Source organism: Phyllobates terribilis, unplaced genomic scaffold, assembly GCF_046119375.1.
Source record: "Phyllobates terribilis strain yellow unplaced genomic scaffold, ASM4611937v1 Scaffold_273__1_contigs__length_2535887, whole genome shotgun sequence".
Classification (NCBI taxonomy): Eukaryota; Metazoa; Chordata; class Amphibia; order Anura; family Dendrobatidae; genus Phyllobates; species Phyllobates terribilis.
In genome coordinates this window covers 1,887,705-1,907,584 of record NW_027363033.1, presented here as the reverse complement: position 1 = coordinate 1,907,584, position 19,880 = coordinate 1,887,705, and positions in this window count along the sequence as shown.

Below are 19,880 nucleotides of genomic sequence, written 5' to 3'. Positions count from 1 at the left end.
TCTGTAATCCCTCCTGGAAATGCAAGAACTTTACTTCACTTCCTCCGTAATCCCTCCTGGAAATGTAAGAAATCTACTTTGTGCACTTCCTCTGTAATCCCTCCTGGAAATGTAAGAACGTTGTGCATTTCCTCTGTAATTCCTCCTGGAAATGTAAGAACTTTACTTTATGGACTTCCTCTGTAATCCCTCCTGGAAATGTAAGAACTTTACTTTTTGCACTTCCTCTGTAATCCCTCCTGGAAATGTATGAACTTTACTTTATGCACTTCCTCTGTAATCCCTCCTGGAAATGTAAGAACTTTACTTTCTGCACTTCCGCTGTAATCCCTCCTGGAAATGCAAGAACTTTACTTCACTTCCTCTGTAATCCCTCCTGGAAATGTAAGAAATCTACTTTGTGCACTTCCTCTGTAATCCCTCCTGGAAATGTAAGAACGTTGTGCATTTCCTCTGTAATTCCTCCTGGAAATGTAAGAACTTTACTTTATGGACTTCCTCTGTAATCCCTCCTGGAAATGTAAGAACTTTACTTTTTGCACTTCCTCTGTAATTCCTCCTGGAAATGTAAGAACTTTACTTTATGGACTTCCTCTGTAATTCCTCCTGGAAATGTAAGAACTTTACTTTATGCACTTCCTCTGTAATCCCTCCTGGAAATGTAAGAACTTTGCTTTATGGACTTCTTCTGTAATCCCTCCTGGAAATGTATGAACTTTACTTTATGCACTTCCTCTGTAATCCCTCCTGGAAATGTAAGAACTTTACTTTATGCACTTCCTCTGTAATCCCTCCTGGAAATGTATGAGCTTTACTTTATGCACTTCCTCTGTAATCTCTCCTGGAAATGTAAGAACTTTACTTTATGCACTTCCTCTGTAATCCCTCCTGGAAACGTAAGAAATCTACTTTGTGCACTTCCTCTGTAATCCCTCCTGGAAATGTAAGAACGTTGTGCATTTCCTCTGTAATTCCTCCTGGAAATGTAAGAACGTTACTTTCTGCACTTCGCCTGTAATCCCGCCTGGAAATGTAAGAACTTTACTTTATGGACTTCCTCTGTAATTCCTCCTGGAAATGTAAGAACTTTACTTTATGCACTTCCTCTGTAATCCCTCCTGGAAATGTAAGAACTTTACTTTATGCACTTCCTCTGTAATCCCTCCTGGAAATGTAAGAAATCTACTTTGTGCACTTCCTCTGTAATCCCTCCTGGAAATGTAAGAATTCTACTTTGTGCACTTCCTCTGTAATCCCTCCTGGAAATGTAAGAACGTTGTGCATTTCCTCTGTAATTCCTCCTGGAAATGTAAGAACTTTACTTTCTGCACTTCCCCTGTAATCCCTCCTGGAAATGTAAGGACTCTACTTTGTGCACTTCCTCTGTAATCCCTCCTGGAAATGTAAGAACTTTACTTTGTGCACTTCCTCTGTAAATCCTCCTGGAAATGTAAGGACTCTACTTTTTGCACTTCCTCTTTAATTACTCCTGGAAATGTAAGAACTTTACTTTATGCACTTCCTCTGTAATCCCTCCTGGAAATGTAAGAACTTTACTTTATGCACTTCCTCTGTAATCTCTCCTGGAAATGTAAGAACTTTACTTTATGCACTTCCTCTGTAATCCCTCCTGGAAACGTAAGAAATCTACTTTGTGCACTTCCTCTGTAATCCCTCCTGGAAATGTAAGAACGTTGTGCATTTCCTCTGTAATTCCTCCTGGAAATGTAAGAACGTTACTTTCTGCACTTCGCCTGTAATCCCTCCTGGAAATGTAAGAACTTTACTTTTTGCACTTCCTCTGTAATTCCTCCTGGAAATGTAAGAACTTTACTTTATGGACTTCCTCTGTAATTCCTCCTGGAAATGTAAGAACTTTACTTTATGCACTTCCTCTGTAATCCCTCCTGGAAACGTAAGAAATCTACTTTGTGCACTTCCTCTGTAATCCCTCCTGGAAATGTAAGAACTCTACTTTGTGCACTTCCTCTGTAATCCCTCCTGGAAATGTAAGAATTCTACTTTGTGCACTTCCTCTGTAATCCCTCCTGGAAATTTAAGAACGTTGTGCATTTCCTCTGTAATTCCTCCTGGAAATGTAAGAACTTTACTTTATGGACTTCCTCTGTAATCCCTCCTGGAAATGTAAGAACTTTACTTTTTGCACTTCCTCTGTAATTCCTCCTTGAAATGTAAGAACTTTACTTTATGAACTTCCTCTGTTATTCCTCCTGGAAATGTAAGAACTCTACTTTGTGCACATCCCCTGTAATACCTCCTGGAAATGTAAGGACTCTGCTTTCTGCACTTCCTCTTTAATTCCCCCTGGAAATGTAAGAACTTTACTTTATGCACTTCCTCTGTAATCCCTCCTGGAAATGTAAGAACTTTACTTTTTGCACTTCCACTGTAAATACTCCTGCAAATGTAAGAACTCTACTTTGTGCACATCCCCTGTAATCCCTCCTGGAAATGTAAGAACTCTACTTTGTACACTTCCTCTGTAATCCCTCCTGGAAATGTAAGGACTCTACTTTCTGCACTTCCTTTTTAATTCCTCATGGAAATGTAAGAACTTTACTATATGCACTTCCTCTGTAATCCCTCCTGGAAATGTAAGAACTTTACTTTGTGCACTTCCTCTGTAAATCCTCCTGGAAATGTAAGGACTCTACTTTGTGCACTTCCTCTTTAATTACTCCTGGAAATGTAAGAAATTTACTTTACGCACTTCCTCTGTAATCCCTCCTATAAATGTAAGAACTTTACTTTATGCACTTCCTCTGTAATCCCTCCTGGAAATGTAAGAACTTTACTTTATGCACTTCCACTGTAATCCCTCCTGGAAATGTAAGAAATCTACTTTGTGCACTTCCTCTGTAATCCCTCCTGGAAATGTAAGAACTTTACTTTATGCACTTCCTCTGTAATCCCTCCTGGAAATGTAAGAACTTTACTTTATGTACTTCCTCTGTAATCCCTCCTGGAAATGTAAGAAATCTACTTTGTGCACTTTCTCTGTAATCCCTCCTGGAAATGTAAGAACGTTGTGCATTTCCTCTGTAATTCCTCCTGGAAATGTAAGAACTTTACTTTATGGACTTCCTCTGTAATCCCTCCTGGAAATGTAAGAACTTTACTTTTTGCACTTCCTCTGTAATTCCTCCTGGAAATGTAAGAACTTTACTTTATGGACTTCCTCTGTAATTCCTCCTGGAAATGTAAGAACTTTACTTTATGCACTTCCTCTGTAATCCCTCCTGGAAATGTAAGAACTTTGCTTTATGGACTTCTTCTGTAATCCCTCCTGGAAATGTATGAACTTTACTTTATGCACTTCCTCTGTAATCCCTCCTGGAAATGTAAGAACTTTACTTTATGCACTTCCTCTGTAATCCCTCCTGGAAATGTATGAGCTTTACTTTATGCACTTCCTCTGTAATCTCTCCTGGAAATGTAAGAACTTTACTTTATGCACTTCCTCTGTAATCCCTCCTGGAAACGTAAGAAATCTACTTTGTGCACTTCCTCTGTAATCCCTCCTGGAAATGTAAGAACGTTGTGCATTTCCTCTGTAATTCCTCCTGGAAATGTAAGAACGTTACTTTCTGCACTTCGCCTGTAATCCCTCCTGGAAATGTAAGAACTTTACTTTATGGACTTCCTCTGTAATTCCTCCTGGAAATGTAAGAACTTTACTTTATGCACTTCCTCTGTAATCCCTCCTGGAAATGTAAGAACTTTACTTTATGCACTTCCTCTGTAATCCCTCCTGGAAATGTAAGAAATCTACTTTGTGCACTTCCTCTGTAATCCCTCCTGGAAATGTAAGAATTCTACTTTGTGCACTTCCTCTGTAATCCCTCCTGGAAATGTAAGAACGTTGTGCATTTCCTCTGTAATTCCTCCTGGAAATGTAAGAACTTTACTTTCTGCACTTCCCCTGTAATCCCTCCTGGAAATGTAAGGACTCTACTTTGTGCACTTCCTCTGTAATCCCTCCTGGAAATGTAAGAACTTTACTTTGTGCACTTCCTCTGTAAATCCTCCTGGAAATGTAAGGACTCTACTTTTTGCACTTCCTCTTTAATTACTCCTGGAAATGTAAGAACTTTACTTTATGCACTTCCTCTGTAATCCCTCCTGGAAATGTAAGAACTTTACTTTATGCACTTCCTCTGTAATCTCTCCTGGAAATGTAAGAACTTTACTTTATGCACTTCCTCTGTAATCCCTCCTGGAAACGTAAGAAATCTACTTTGTGCACTTCCTCTGTAATCCCTCCTGGAAATGTAAGAACGTTGTGCATTTCCTCTGTAATTCCTCCTGGAAATGTAAGAACGTTACTTTCTGCACTTCGCCTGTAATCCCTCCTGGAAATGTAAGAACTTTACTTTTTGCACTTCCTCTGTAATTCCTCCTGGAAATGTAAGAACTTTACTTTATGGACTTCCTCTGTAATTCCTCCTGGAAATGTAAGAACTTTACTTTATGCACTTCCTCTGTAATCCCTCCTGGAAACGTAAGAAATCTACTTTGTGCACTTCCTCTGTAATCCCTCCTGGAAATGTAAGAACTCTACTTTGTGCACTTCCTCTGTAATCCCTCCTGGAAATGTAAGAATTCTACTTTGTGCACTTCCTCTGTAATCCCTCCTGGAAATTTAAGAACGTTGTGCATTTCCTCTGTAATTCCTCCTGGAAATGTAAGAACTTTACTTTATGGACTTCCTCTGTAATCCCTCCTGGAAATGTAAGAACTTTACTTTTTGCACTTCCTCTGTAATTCCTCCTGGAAATGTAAGAACTTTACTTTATGAACTTCCTCTGTTAATCCTCCTGGAAATGTAAGAACTCTACTTTGTGCACATCCCCTGTAATACCTCCTGGAAATGTAAGGACTCTGCTTTCTGCACTTCCTCTTTAATTCCCCCTGGAAATGTAAGAACTTTACTTTATGCACTTCCTCTGTAATCCCTCCTGGAAATGTAAGAACTTTACTTTTTGCACTTCCACTGTAAATACTCCTGCAAATGTAAGAACTCTACTTTGTGCACATCCCCTGTAATCCCTCCTGGAAATGTAAGAACTCTACTTTGTACACTTCCTCTGTAATCCCTCCTGGAAATGTAAGGACTCTACTTTCTGCACTTCCTTTTTAATTCCTCATGGAAATGTAAGAACTTTACTATATGCACTTCCTCTGTAATCCCTCCTGGAAATGTAAGAACTTTACTTTGTGCACTTCCTCTGTAAATCCTCCTGGAAATGTAAGGACTCTACTTTGTGCACTTCCTCTTTAATTACTCCTGGAAATGTAAGAAATTTACTTTACGCACTTCCTCTGTAATCCCTCCTGTAAATGTAAGAACTTTACTTTATGCACTTCCTCTGTAATCCCTCCTGGAAATGTAAGAACTTTACTTTATGCACTTCCACTGTAATCCCTCCTGGAAATGTAAGAAATCTACTTTGTGCACTTCCTCTGTAATCCCTCCTGGAAATGTAAGAACTTTACTTTATGCACTTCCTCTGTAATCCCTCCTGGAAATGTAAGAACTTTACTTTATGTACTTCCTCTGTAATCCCTCCTGGAAATGTAAGAAATCTACTTTGTGCACTTTCTCTGTAATCCCTCCTGGAAATGTAAGAACGTTGTGCATTTCCTCTGTAATTCCTCCTGGAAATGTAAGAATTTTACATTATGCACTTCCTCTGTAATCCCTCCTGGAAATGTAAGAACGTTGTGCATTTCCTCTGTAATTCCTCCTGGAAATGTAAGAATTTTACATTATGCACTTCCTCTGTAATCCCTCCTGAAAATGTAAGAACGTTGTGCATTTCCTCTGTAATCCCTCCTGGAAATGTAAGTACTTTACTTTATGCACTTCCTCTGTAATCCCTCCTGGAAATGTAAGAACTTTACTTTTTGCACTTCCTCTGTAAATACTCCTGGAAATGTAAGGACTCTACTTTGTGCACTTCCTCTTTAATTCCTCATGGAAATGTAAGAACTTTACTATACGCACTTCCTCTGTAATCCCTCCTGGAAATGTAAGGACTCTACTTTCTGCACTTCCTCTTTAATTCCTCATGGAAATGTAAGAACTTTACTATATGCACTTCCTCTGTAAATCCTCCTGGAAATGTAAGAACTTTACTTTATGCACTTCCTCTGTAATCCCTCCTGGAAATGTAAGAACTTTACTTTGTGCACTTCCTCTGTAAATCCTCCTGGAAATGTAAGGACTCTACTTTGTGCACTTCCCCTTTAATTACTCCTGGAAATGTAAGAACTTTACTTTATGCACTTCCTCTGTAATCCCTCCTGGAAATGTAAGAACTTTACTTTATGCACTTCCTCTGTAATCCCTCCTGGAAATGTAAGAACTTTACTTTATGCACTTCCTCTGTAATCCCTCCTGGAAATGTAAGAACTTTACTTTATGCACTTCCTCTGTAATCCCTCCTGGAAATGCAAGAACTTTACTTCACTTCCTCCGTAATCCCTCCTGGAAATGTAAGAAATCTACTTTGTGCACTTCCTCTGTAATTCCTCCTGGAAATGTAAGAACGTTGTGCATTTCCTCTGTAATTCCTCCTGGAAATGTAAGAACTTTACTTTATGGACTTCCTCTGTAATCCCTCCTGGAAATGTAAGAACTTTACTTTTTGCACTTCTTCTGTAATTCCTCCTGGAACTGTAAGAACTTTACTTTATGGACTTCCTCTGTAATTCCTCCTGGAAATGTAAGAACTTTACTTTATGCACTTCCTCTGTAATCCCTCCTGGAAATGTAAGAACTTTGCTTTATGCACTTCCTCTGTAATCCCTCCTGGAAATGTATGAACTTTACTTTATGCACTTCCTCTGTAATCTCTCCTGGAAATGTAAGAACTTTACTTTATGCACTTCCTCTGTAATCCCTCCTGGAAACGTAAGAAATCTACTTTGTGCACTTCCTCTGTAATCCCTCCTGGAAATGTAAGAACGTTGTGCATTTCCTCTGTAATTCCTCCTGGAAATGTAAGAACGTTACTTTCTGCACTTCGCCTGTAATCCCTCCTGGAAATGTAAGAACTTTACTTTATGGACTTCCTCTGTAATTCGTCCTGGAAATGTAAGAACTTTACTTTATGCACTTCCTCTGTAATCCCTCCTGGAAATGTAAGAACTTTACTTTATGCACTTCCTCTATAATCCCTCCTAGAAATGTAAGAAATCTACTTTGTGCACTTCCTCTGTAATCCCTCCTGGAAATATAAGAATTCTACTTTGTGCACTTCCTCTGTAATCCCTCCTGGAAATGTAAGAACGTTGTGGATTTCCTCTGTAATTCCTCCTGGAAATGTAAGAACTTTACTTTCTGCACTTCCCTTGTAATCCCTCCTGGAAATGTAAGGACTCTTCCTTGTGCACTTCCTCTGTAATCCCTCCTGGAAATGTAAGAACTTTACTTTGTGCACTTCCTCTGTAAATCCTTCTGGAAATGTAAGGACTCTACTTTTTGCACTTCCTCTTTAATTACTCCTGGAAATGTAAGAACTTTACTTTATGCACTTCCTCTGTAATCCCTCCTGGAAATGTAAGAACTTTACTTTATGCACTTCCTCTGTAATCCCTCCTGGAAATGTAAGAACTTTACTTTATGCACTTCCTCTGTAATCCCTCCTGGAAATGCAAGAACTTTAATTCACTTCCTCCGTAATCCCTCCTGGAAATGTAAGAAATCTACTTTGTGCGCTTCCTCTGTAATCCCTCCTGGAAATTTAAGAACGTTGTGCATTTCCTCTGTAATTCCTCCTGGAAATGTAAGAACTTTACTTTATGGACTTCCTCTGTAATCCCTCCTGGAAATGTAAGAACTTTACTTTTTGCACTTCCTCTGTAATTCCTCCTGGAAATGTAAGAACTTTACTTTATGGACTTCCTCTGTAATTCCTCCTGGAAATGTAAGAACTTTACTTTTTGCTCTTCCTCTGTTAATCCTCCTGGAAATGTAAGAACTCTACTTTGTGCACATCCCCTGTAATACCTCCTGGAAATGTAAGGACTCTACTTTCTGCACTTCCTCTTTAATTCCCCCTGGAAATGTAAGAACTTTACTTTATGCACTTCCTCTGTAATCCCTCCTGGAAATGTAAGAACTTTACTTTTTGCACTTCCACTGTAAATACTCCTGCAAATGTAAGAACTCTACTTTGTGCACATCCCCTGTAATCCCTCCTGGAAATGTAAGAACTCTACTTTGTACACTTCCTCTGTAATCCCTCCTGGAAATGTAAGGACTCTACTTTCTGCACTTCCTTTTTAATTCCTCATGGAAATGTAAGAACTTTACTATATGCACTTCCTCTGTAATCCCTCCTGGAAATGTAAGAACTTTACTTTGTGCACTTCCTCTGTAAATCCTCCTGGAAATGTAAGGACTCTACTTTGTGCACTTCCTCTTTAATTACTCCTGGAAATGTAAGAACTTTACTTTACGCACTTCCTCTGTAATCCCTCCTGGAAATGTAAGAACTTTACTTTATGCACTTCCTCTGTAATCCCTCCTGGAAATGTAAGAACTTTACTTTATGCACTTCCACTGTAATCCCTCCTGGAAATGTAAAAATCTACTTTGTGCACTTCCTCTGTAATCCCTCCTGGAAATGTAAGAACGTTGTGCATTTCCTCTGTAATTCCTCCTGGAAATGTAAGAACTTTACTTTCTGCACTTCCGCTGTAATCCCTCCTGGAAATGTAAGGACTCTACTTTGTGCATTTCCTCTGTAATCCCTCCTGGAAATGTAAGAACTTTACTTTGTGCACTTCCTCTGTAAATCCTCCTGGAAATGTAAGGACTCTACTTTGTGCACTTCTTCTTTAATTACTCCTGGAAATGTAAGAACTTTACTTTATGCACTTCCTCTGTAATCCCTCCTGGAAATGTATGAACTTTACTTTATGCACTTCCTCTGTAATCCCTCCTGGAAATGTAAGAACTTTACTTTATGCACTTCCTCTCTAATCCCTCCTGGAAATGTAAGAACTTTACTTTATGCACTTCCTCTGTAATCCCTCCTGGAAATGCAAGAACTTTACTTCACTTCCTCCGTAATCCCTCCTGGAAATGTAAGAAATCTACTTTGTGCACTTCCTCTGTAATCCCTCCTGAAAATGTAAGAACGTTGTGCATTTCCTCTGTAATTCCTCCTGGAAATGTAAGAACTTTACTTTATGGACTTCCTCTGTAATCCCTCCTGGAAATGTAAGAACTTTACTTTTTGCACTTCCTCTGTAATCCCTCCTGGAAATGTATGAACTTTACTTTATGCACTTCCTCTGTAATCCCTCCTGGAAATGTAAGAACTTTACTTTCTGCACTTCCGCTGTAATCCCTCCTGGAAATGCAAGAACTTTACTTCACTTCCTCTGTAATCCCTCCTGGAAATGTAAGAAATCTACTTTGTGCACTTCCTCTGTAATCCCTCCTGGAAATGTAAGAACGTTGTGCATTTCCTCTGTAATTCCTCCTGGAAATGTAAGAACTTTACTTTATGGACTTCCTCTGTAATCCCTCCTGGAAATGTAAGAACTTTACTTTTTGCACTTCCTCTGTAATTCCTCCTGGAAATGTAAGAACTTTACTTTATGGACTTCCTCTGTAATTCCTCCTGGAAATGTAAGAACTTTACTTTATGCACTTCCTCTGTAATCCCTCCTGGAAATGTAAGAACTTTGCTTTATGGACTTCTTCTGTAATCCCTCCTGGAAATGTATGAACTTTACTTTATGCACTTCCTCTGTAATCCCTCCTGGAAATGTAAGAACTTTACTTTATGCACTTCCTCTGTAATCCCTCCTGGAAATGTATGAGCTTTACTTTATGCACTTCCTCTGTAATCTCTCCTGGAAATGTAAGAACTTTACTTTATGCACTTCCTCTGTAATCCCTCCTGGAAACGTAAGAAATCTACTTTGTGCACTTCCTCTGTAATCCCTCCTGGAAATGTAAGAACGTTGTGCATTTCCTCTGTAATTCCTCCTGGAAATGTAAGAACGTTACTTTCTGCACTTCGCCTGTAATCCCTCCTGGAAATGTAAGAACTTTACTTTATGGACTTCCTCTGTAATTCCTCCTGGAAATGTAAGAACTTTACTTTATGCACTTCCTCTGTAATCCCTCCTGGAAATGTAAGAACTTTACTTTATGCACTTCCTCTGTAATCCCTCCTGGAAATGTAAGAAATCTACTTTGTGCACTTCCTCTGTAATCCCTCCTGGAAATGTAAGAATTCTACTTTGTGCACTTCCTCTGTAATCCCTCCTGGAAATGTAAGAACGTTGTGCATTTCCTCTGTAATTCCTCCTGGAAATGTAAGAACTTTACTTTCTGCACTTCCCCTGTAATCCCTCCTGGAAATGTAAGGACTCTACTTTGTGCACTTCCTCTGTAATCCCTCCTGGAAATGTAAGAACTTTACTTTGTGCACTTCCTCTGTAAATCCTCCTGGAAATGTAAGGACTCTACTTTTTGCACTTCCTCTTTAATTACTCCTGGAAATGTAAGAACTTTACTTTATGCACTTCCTCTGTAATCCCTCCTGGAAATGTAAGAACTTTACTTTATGCACTTCCTCTGTAATCCCACCTGGAAATGTAAGAACTTTACTTTACGCACTTCCTCTGTAATCCCTCCTGGAAATGTAAGAACTTTACTTTATGCACTTCCTCTGTAATCCCTCCTGGAAATGCAAGAACTTTAATTCACTTCCTCCGTAATCCCTCCTGGAAATGTAAGAAATCTACTTTGTGCGCTTCCTCTGTAATCCCTCCTGGAAATTTAAGAATGTTGTGCATTTCCTCTGTAATTCCTCCTGGAAATGTAAGAACTTTACTTTTTGCACTTCCTCTGTAATTCCTCCTGGAAATGTAAGAACTTTACTTTATGGACTTCCTCTGTAATTCCTCCTGGAAATGTAAGAACTTTACTTTTTGCCCTTCCTCTGTTAATCCTCCTGGAAATGTAAGAACTCTACTTTGTGCACATCCCCTGTAATACCTCCTGGAAATGTAAGGACTCTACTTTCTGCACTTCCTCTTTAATTCCCCCTGGAAATGTAAGAACTTTACTTTATGCACTTCCTCTGTAATCCCTCCTGGAAATGTAAGAACTTTACTTTTTGCACTTCCACTGTAAATACTCCTCCAAATGTAAGAACTCTACTTTGTGCACATCCCCTGTAATCCCTCCTGGAAATGTAAGAACTCTACTTTGTGCACTTCCTCTGTAATCCCTCCTGGAAATGTAAGGACTCTACTTTCTGCACTTCCTTTTTAATTCCTCATGGAAATGTAAGAACTTTACTATATGCACTTCCTCTGTAATCCCTCCTGGAAATGTAAGAACTTTACTTTGTGCACTTCCTCTGTAAATCCTCCTGGAAATGTAAGGACTCTACTTTGTGCACTTCCTCTTTAATTACTCCTGGAAATGTAAGAACTTTACTTTACGCACTTCCTCTGTAATCCCTCCTGGAAATGTAAGAACTTTACTTTATGCACTTCCTCTGTAATCCCTCCTGGAAATGTAAGAACTTTACTTTATGCACTTCCTCTGTAATCCCTCCTGGAAATGTAAGAACTTTACTTTATGCACTTCCTCTGTAATCCCTCCTGGAAATGTAAGAAATCTACTTTGTGCACTTTCTCTGTAATCCCTCCTGGAAATGTAAGAACGTTGTGCATTTCCTCTGTAATTCCTCCTGGAAATGTAAGAATTTTACATTATGCACTTCCTCTGTAATCCCTCCTGGAAATGTAAGAACTTTACTTTATGCTCTTCCTCTGTAATCCCTCCTGGAAATGTAAGAACTTTACTTTTTGCACTTCCTCTGTAAATACTCCTGGAAATGTAAGGACTCTACTTTGTGCACTTCCTCTTTAATTCCTCATGGAAATGTAAGAACTTTACTATACGCACTTCCTCTGTAATCCCTCCTGGAAATGTAAGGACTCTACTTTCTGCACTTCCTCTTTAATTCCTCATGGAAATGTAAGAACTTTACTATATGCACTTCCTCTGTAAATACTCCTGGAAATGTAAGAACTTTACTTTATGCACTTCCTCTGTAATCCCTCCTGGAAATGTAAGAACTTTACTTTGTGCACTTCCTCTGTAAATCCTCCTGGAAATGTAAGGACTCTACTTTGTGCACTTCCCCTTTAATTACTCCTGGAAATGTAAGAACTTTACTTTATGCACTTCCTCTGTAATCCCTCCTGGAAATGTAAGAACTTTACTTTATGCACTTCCTCTGTAATCCCTCCTGGAAATGTAAGAACTTTACTTTATGCACTTCCTCTGTAATCCCTCCTGGAAATGTAAGAACTTTACTTTGTGCACTTCCTCTGTAATCCCTCCTGGAAATGCAAGAACTTTACTTCACTTCCTCCGTAAACCCTCCTGGAAATGTAAGAAATCTACTTTGTGCACTTCCTCTGTAATTCCTCCTGGAAATGTAAGAACGTTATGCATTTCCTCTGTAATTCCTCCTGGAAATGTAAGAACTTTACTTTATGGACTTCCTCTGTAATCCCTCCTGGAAATGTAAGAACTTTACTTTTTGCACTTCCTCTGTAATTCCTCCTGGAAATGTAAGAACTTTACTTTATGGACTTCCTCTGTAATTCCTCCTGGAAATGTAAGAACTTTACTTTATGCACTTCCTCTGTAATCCCTCCTGGAAATGTAAGAACTTTGCTTTATGCACTTCCTCTGTAATCCCTCCTGGAACTGTAAGAACTTTACTTTATGCACTTCCTCTGTAATCCCTCCTGGAAATGTAAGAACTTTACTTTATGCACTTCCTCTGTAATCCCTCCTGGAAATGTAAGAAATCTACTTTGTGCACTTCCTCTGTAATCCCTCCTGGAAATGTAAGAACGTTGTGCATTTCCTCTGTAATCCTCCTGGAAATGTAAGAACTTTACTTTCTGCACTTCCGCTGTAATCCCTCCTGGAAATGTAAGGACTCAACTTTGTGCATTTCTTCTGTAATCCCTCCTGGAAATGTAAGAACTTTACTTTGTGCACTTCCTCTGTAAATCCTCCTGGAAATGTAAGGACTCTACTTTGTGCACTTCTTCTTTAATTACTCCTGGAAATGTAAGAACTTTACTTTATGCACTTCCTCTGTAATCCCTCCTGGAAATGTATGAACTTTACTTTATGCACTTCCTCTGTAATCCCTCCTGGAAATGTAAGAACTTTACTTTATGCACTTCCTCTCTAATCCCTCCTGGAAATGTAAGAACTTTACTTTATGCACTTCCTCATTAATCCCTCCTGGAAATGCAAGAACTTTACTTCACTTCCTCCGTAATCCCTCCTGGAAATGTAAGAAATCTACTTTGTGCACTTCCTCTGTAATCCCTCCTGGAAATGTAAGAACGTTGTGCATTTCCTCTGTAATTCCTCCTGGAAATGTAAGAACTTTACTTTATGGACTTCCTCTGTAATCCCTCCTGGAAATGTAAGAAGTTTACTTTTTGCACTTCCTCTGTAATTCCTCCTGGAAATGTAAGAACTTTACTTTATGGACTTCCTCTGTAATTCCTCCTGGAAATGTAAGAACTTTACTTTATGCACTTCCTCTGTAATCCCTCCTGGAAATGTAAGAACTTTGCTTTATGGACTTCTTCTGTAATCCCTCCTGGAAATGTATGAACTTTACTTTATGGACTTCCTCTGTAATCCCTCCTGGAAATGTAAGAACTTTACTTTACGCACTTCCTCTGTAATCCCTCCTGGAAACGTAAGAAATCTACTTTGTGCACTTCCTCTGTAATCCCTCCTGGAAATGTAAGAACGTTGTGCATTTCCTCTGTAATTCCTCCTGGAAATGTAAGAACTTTACTTTCTGCACTTCCCCTGTAATCCCTCCTGGAAATGTAAGAACTTTACTTTATGGACTTCCTCTGTAATTCCTCCTGGAAATGTAAGAACTTTACTTTATGCACTTCCTCTGTAATCCCTCCTGGAAATGTAAGAACTTTACTTTATGCACTTCCTCTGTAATCCCTCCTGGAAATGTAAGAACTTTACTTTATGCACTTCCTCTGTAATCCCTCCTGGAAATGTAAGAAATCTACTTTGTGCACTTCCTCTGTAATCCCTCCTGGAAATGTAAGAACGTTGTGCATTTCCTCTGTAATTCCTCCTGGAAATGTAAGAACTTTACTTTCTGCACTTCCCCTGTAATCCCTCCTGGAAATGTAAGGACTCTACTTTGTGCACTTCCTCTGTAATCCCTCCTGGAAATGTAAGAAATTTACTTTGTGCACTTCCTCTGTAAATCCTCCTGGAAATGTAAGGACTCTACTTTGTGCACTTCCTCTTTTATTACTCCTGGAAATGTAAGAACTTTACTTTATGCACTACCTCTGTAATCCCTCCTGGAAATGTAAGAACTTTACTTTAAGCACTTCCTCTGTAATCCCTCCTGGAAATGTAAGAACTTTACTTTATGCACTTCCTCTGTAATCCCTCCTGGAAATGTAAGAACTTTACTTTATGCACTTCCTCTGTAATCCCTCCTGGAAATGCAAGAACTTTACTTCACTTCCTCCGTAATCCCTCCTGGAAATGTAAGAAATCTACTTTGTGCACTTCCTCTGTAATCCCTCCTGGAAATGGAAGAACGTTGTGCATTTCCTCTGTAATTCCTCCTGGAAATGTAAGAACTTTACTTTATGGACTTCCTCTGTAATCCCTCCTGGAAATGTAAGAACTTTACTTTTTGCACTTCGTCTGTAATTCCTCCTGGAAATGTAAGAACTTTACTTTATGGACTTCCTCTGTAATTCCTCCTGGAAATGTAAGAACTTTACTTTATGCACTTCCTCTGTAATCCCTCCTGGAAATGTAAGAACTTTGCTTTATGGACTTCTTCTGTAATCCCTCCTGGAAATGTATGAACTTTACTTTATGCACTTCCTCTGTAATCCCTCCTGGAAATGTAAGAACTTTACTTTATGCACTTCCTCTGTAATCCCTCCTGGAAACGTAAGAAATCTACTTTGTGCACTTCCTCTGTAATCCCTCATGGAAATGTAAGAACGTTGTGCATTTCCTCTGTAATTCCTCCTGGAAATGTAAGAACTTTACTTTCTGCACTTCCCCTGTAATCCCTCCTGGAAATGTAAGAACTTTACTTTATGGACTTCCTCTGTAATTCCTCCTGGAAATGTAAGAACTTTACTTTTTGCACTTCCTCTATAATCCCTCCTGGAAAAGTAAGAACTTTGCTTTATGCACTTCCTCTGTAATCCCTCCTGGAAATGTAAGAACTTTACTTTATGCACTTCCTCTGTAATCCCTCCTGGAAATGTAAGAACTTTACTTTTTGCACTTCCTCTGTAAATACTCCTGGAAATGTAAGGACTCTACTTTGTGCACTTCCTCTTTAATTCCTCATGGAAATGTAAGAACTTTACTATACGCACTTCCTCTGTAATCCCTCCTGGAAATGTAAGGACTCTACTTTCTGCACTTCCTCTTTAATTCCTCATGGAAATGTAAGAACTTTACTATATGCACTTCCTCTGTAAATACTCCTGGAAATGTAAGAACTCTACTTTGTGCACTTCCTCTGTAATCCCTCCTGGAAATGTAAGAACTTTACTTTGTGCACTTCCTCTGTAAATCCTCCTGGAAATGTAAGGACTCTACTTTGTGCACTTCCCCTTTAATTACTCCTGGAAATGTAAGAACTTTACTTTATGCACTTCCTCTGTAATCCCTCCTGGAAATGTAAGAACTTTACTTTATGCACTTCCTCTGTAATCCCTCCTGGAAATGTAAGAACTTTACTTTATGCACTTCCTCTGTAATCCCTCCTGGAAATGTAAGAACTTTACTTTATGCACTTCCTCTGTAATCCCTCCTGGAAATGCAAGAACTTTACTTCACTTCCTCCGTAAACCCTCCTGGAAATGTAAGGAATCTACTTTGTGCACTTCCTCTGTAATTCCTCCTGGAAATGTAAGAACGTTGTGCATTTCCTCTGTAATTCCTCCTGGAAATGTAAGAACTTTACTTTATGGACTTCCTCTGTAATCCCTCCTGGAAATGTAAGAACTTTACTTTTTGCACTTCCTCTGTAATCCCTCCTGGAAATGTAAGAACTTTACTTTATGCACTTCCTCTGTAATCCCTCCTGGAAATGTAAGAACTTTACTTTATGCACTTCCTCTGTAATCCCTCCTTAAAATGTAAGAACTTTGCTTTATGCACTTCCTCTGTAATCCCTCCTGGAAATGTAAGAACTTTACTTTATGCACTTCCTCTGTAATCCCTCCTGGAAATGTAAGAACTTTACTTTATGCACTTCCTCTGTAATCCCTCCTGGAAATGTAAGAAATCTACTTTGTGCACTTCCTCTGTAATCCATCCTGGAAATGTAAGAACGTTGTGCATTTCCTCTGTAATTCCTCCTGGAAATGTAAGAACTTTACTTTGTGCACTTCCTCTGTAAATCCTCCTGGAAATGTAAGGACTTTACTTTGTGCACTTCTTCTTTAATTACTCCTGGAAATGTAAGAACTTTACTTTATGCACTTCCTCTGTAATCCCTCCTGAAAATGTAAGAACTTTACTTTATGCACTTCCTCTGTAATCCCTCCTGGAAATGTAAGAACTTTACTTTATGCACTTCCTCTGTAATCCCTCCTGGAAATGCAAGAACTTTACTTCACTTCCTCCGTAATCCCTCCTGGAAATGTAAGAAATCTACTTTGTGCACTTCCTCTGTAATCCCTCCTGGAAATGTAAGAACGTTGTGCATTTCCTCTGTAATTCCTCCTGGAAATGTAAGAACTTTACTTTATGGACTTCCTCTGTAATCCCTCCTGGAAATGTAAGAACTTTACTTTTTGCACTTCCTCTGTAATTCCTCCTGGAAATGTAAGAACTTTACTTTATGGACTTCCTCTGTAATTCCTCCTGGAAATGTAAGAACTTTACTTTATGCACTTCCTCTATAATCCCTCCTGGAAATGTAAGAACTTTGCTTTATGGACTTCTTCTGTAATCCCTCCTGGAAATGTATGAACTTTACTTTATGCACTTCCTCTGTAATCCCTCCTGGAAATGTAAGAACTTTACTTTATGCACTTCCTCTGTAATCCCTCCTGGAAATGTAAGAAATTTACTTTGTGCACTTCCTCTGTAATCCCTCATGGAAATGTAAGAACGTTGTGCATTTCCTCTGTAATTCCTCCTGGAAATGTAAGAACTTTACTTTCTGCACTTCCCCTGTAATCCCTCCTGGAAATGTAAGAACTTTACTTTATGGACTTCCTCTGTAATTCCTCCTGGAAATGTAAGAACTTTATGCACTTCCTCTATAATCCCTCCTGGAAAAGTAAGAACTTTGCTTTATGCACTTCCTCTGTAATCCCTCCTGGAAATGTAAGAACTTTACTTTATGCACTTCCTCTGTAATCCCTCCTGGAAATGTAAGAACTTTACTTTATGCACTTCCTCTGTAATCCCTCCTGGAAATGTAAGAAATCTACTTTGTGCACTTCCTCTGTAATCCCTCCTGGAAATGTAAGAACGTTGTGCATTTCCTCTGTAATTCCTCCTGGAAATGTAAGAACTTTACTTTCTGCACTTCCCCTGTAATTCCTCCTGGAAATGTAAGGACTCTACTTTGTGCACTTCCTCTGTAATCCCTCCTGGAAATGTAAGAACTTTACTTTGTGCACTTCCTCTGTAATCCCTCCTGGAAATGTAAGAACTTTACTTTTTGCACTTCCTCTGTAAATACTCCTGGAAATGTAAGGACTCTACTTTGTGCACTTCCTCTTTAATTCCTCATGGAAATGTAAGAACTTTACTATACGCACTTCCTCTGTAATCCCTCCTGGAAATGTAAGGACTCTACTTTCTGCACTTCCTCTTTAATTCCTCATGGAAATGTAAGAACTTTACTATATGCACTTCCTCTGTAAATACTCCTGGAAATGTAAGAACTTTACTTTATGCACTTCCTCTGTAATCCCTCCTGGAAATGTAAGAACTTTACTTTGTGCACTTCCTCTGTAAATCCTCCTGGAAATGTAAGGACTCTACTTTGTGCACTTCCCCTTTAATTACTCCTGGAAATGTAAGAACTTTACTTTATGCACTTCCTCTGTAATCCCTCCTGGAAATGTAAGAACTTTACTTTATGCACTTCCTCTGTAATCCCTCCTGGAAATGTAAGAACTTTACTTTATGCACTTCCTCTGTAATCCCTCCTGGAAATGTAAGAACTTTACTTTATGCACTTCCTCTGTAATCCCTCCTGGAAATGCAAGAACTTTACTTCACTTCCTCCGTAAACCCTCCTGGAAATGTAAGAAATCTACTTTGTGCACTTCCTCTGTAATTCCTCCTGGAAATGTAAGAACGTTGTGCATTTCCTCTGTAATTCCTCCTGGAAATGTAAGAACTTTACTTTATGGACTTCCTCTGTAATCCCTCCTGGAAATGTAAGAACTTTACTTTTTGCACTTCCTCTGTAATCCCTCCTGGAAATGTAAGAACTTTACTTTATGCACTTCCTCTGTAATCCCTCCTGGAAATGTAAGAACTTTACTTTGTGCACTTCCTCTTTAATTACTCCTGGAAATGTAAGAACTTTACTTTATGCACTTCCTCTGTAATCCCTCCTGGAAATGTAAGAACTTTACTTTATGCACTTCCTCTGTAATCCCACCTGGAAATGTAAGAACTTTACTTTACGCACTTCCTCTGTAATCCCTCCTGGAAATGTAAGAACTTTACTTTATGCACTTCCTCTGTAATCCCTCCTGGAAATGCAAGAACTTTAATTCACTTCCTCCGTAATCCCTCCTGGAAATGTAAGAAATCTACTTTGTGCGCTTCCTCTGTAATCCCTCCTGGAAATTTAAGAATGTTGTGCATTTCCTCTGTAATTCCTCCTGGAAATGTAAGAACTTTACTTTATGGACTTCCTCTGTAATCCCTCCTGAAAATGTAAGAACTTTACTTTTTGCACTTCCTCTGTAATTCCTCCTGGAAATGTAAGAACTTTACTTTATGGACTTCCTCTGTAATTCCTCCTGGAAATGTAAGAACTTTACTTTTTGCACTTCCTCTGTTAATCCTCCTGGAAATGTAAGAACTCTACTTTGTGCACATCCCCTGTAATACCTCCTGGAAATGTAAGGACTCTACTTTCTGCACTTCCTCTTTAATTCCCCCTGGAAATGTAAGAACTTTACTTTATGCACTTCCTCTGTAATCCCTCCTGGAAATGTAAGAACTTTACTTTTTGCACTTCCACTGTAAATACTCCTGCAAATGTAAGAACTCTACTTTGTGCACATCCCCTGTAATCCCTCCTGGAAATGTAAGAACTCTACTTTGTGCACTTCCTCTGTAATCCCTCCTGGAAATGTAAGGACTCTACTTTCTGCACTTCCTTTTTAATTCCTCATGGAAATGTAAGAACTTTACTATATGCACTTCCTCTGTAATCCCTCCTGGAAATGTAAGAACTTTACTTTGTGCACTTCCTCTGTAAATCCTCCTGGAAATGTAAGGACTCTACTTTGTGCACTTCCTCTTTAATTACTCCTGGAAATGTAAGAACTTTACTTTACGCACTTCCTCTGTAATCCCTCCTGGAAATGTAAGAACTTTACTTTATGCACTTCCTCTGTAATCCCTCCTGGAAATGTAAGAACTTTATTTTATGCACTTCCACTGTAATCCCTCCTGGAAATGTAAGAAATCTACTTTGTGCACTTCCTCTGTAATCCCTCCTGGAAATGTAAGAACTTTACTTTATGCACTTCCTCTGTAATCCCTCCTGGAAATG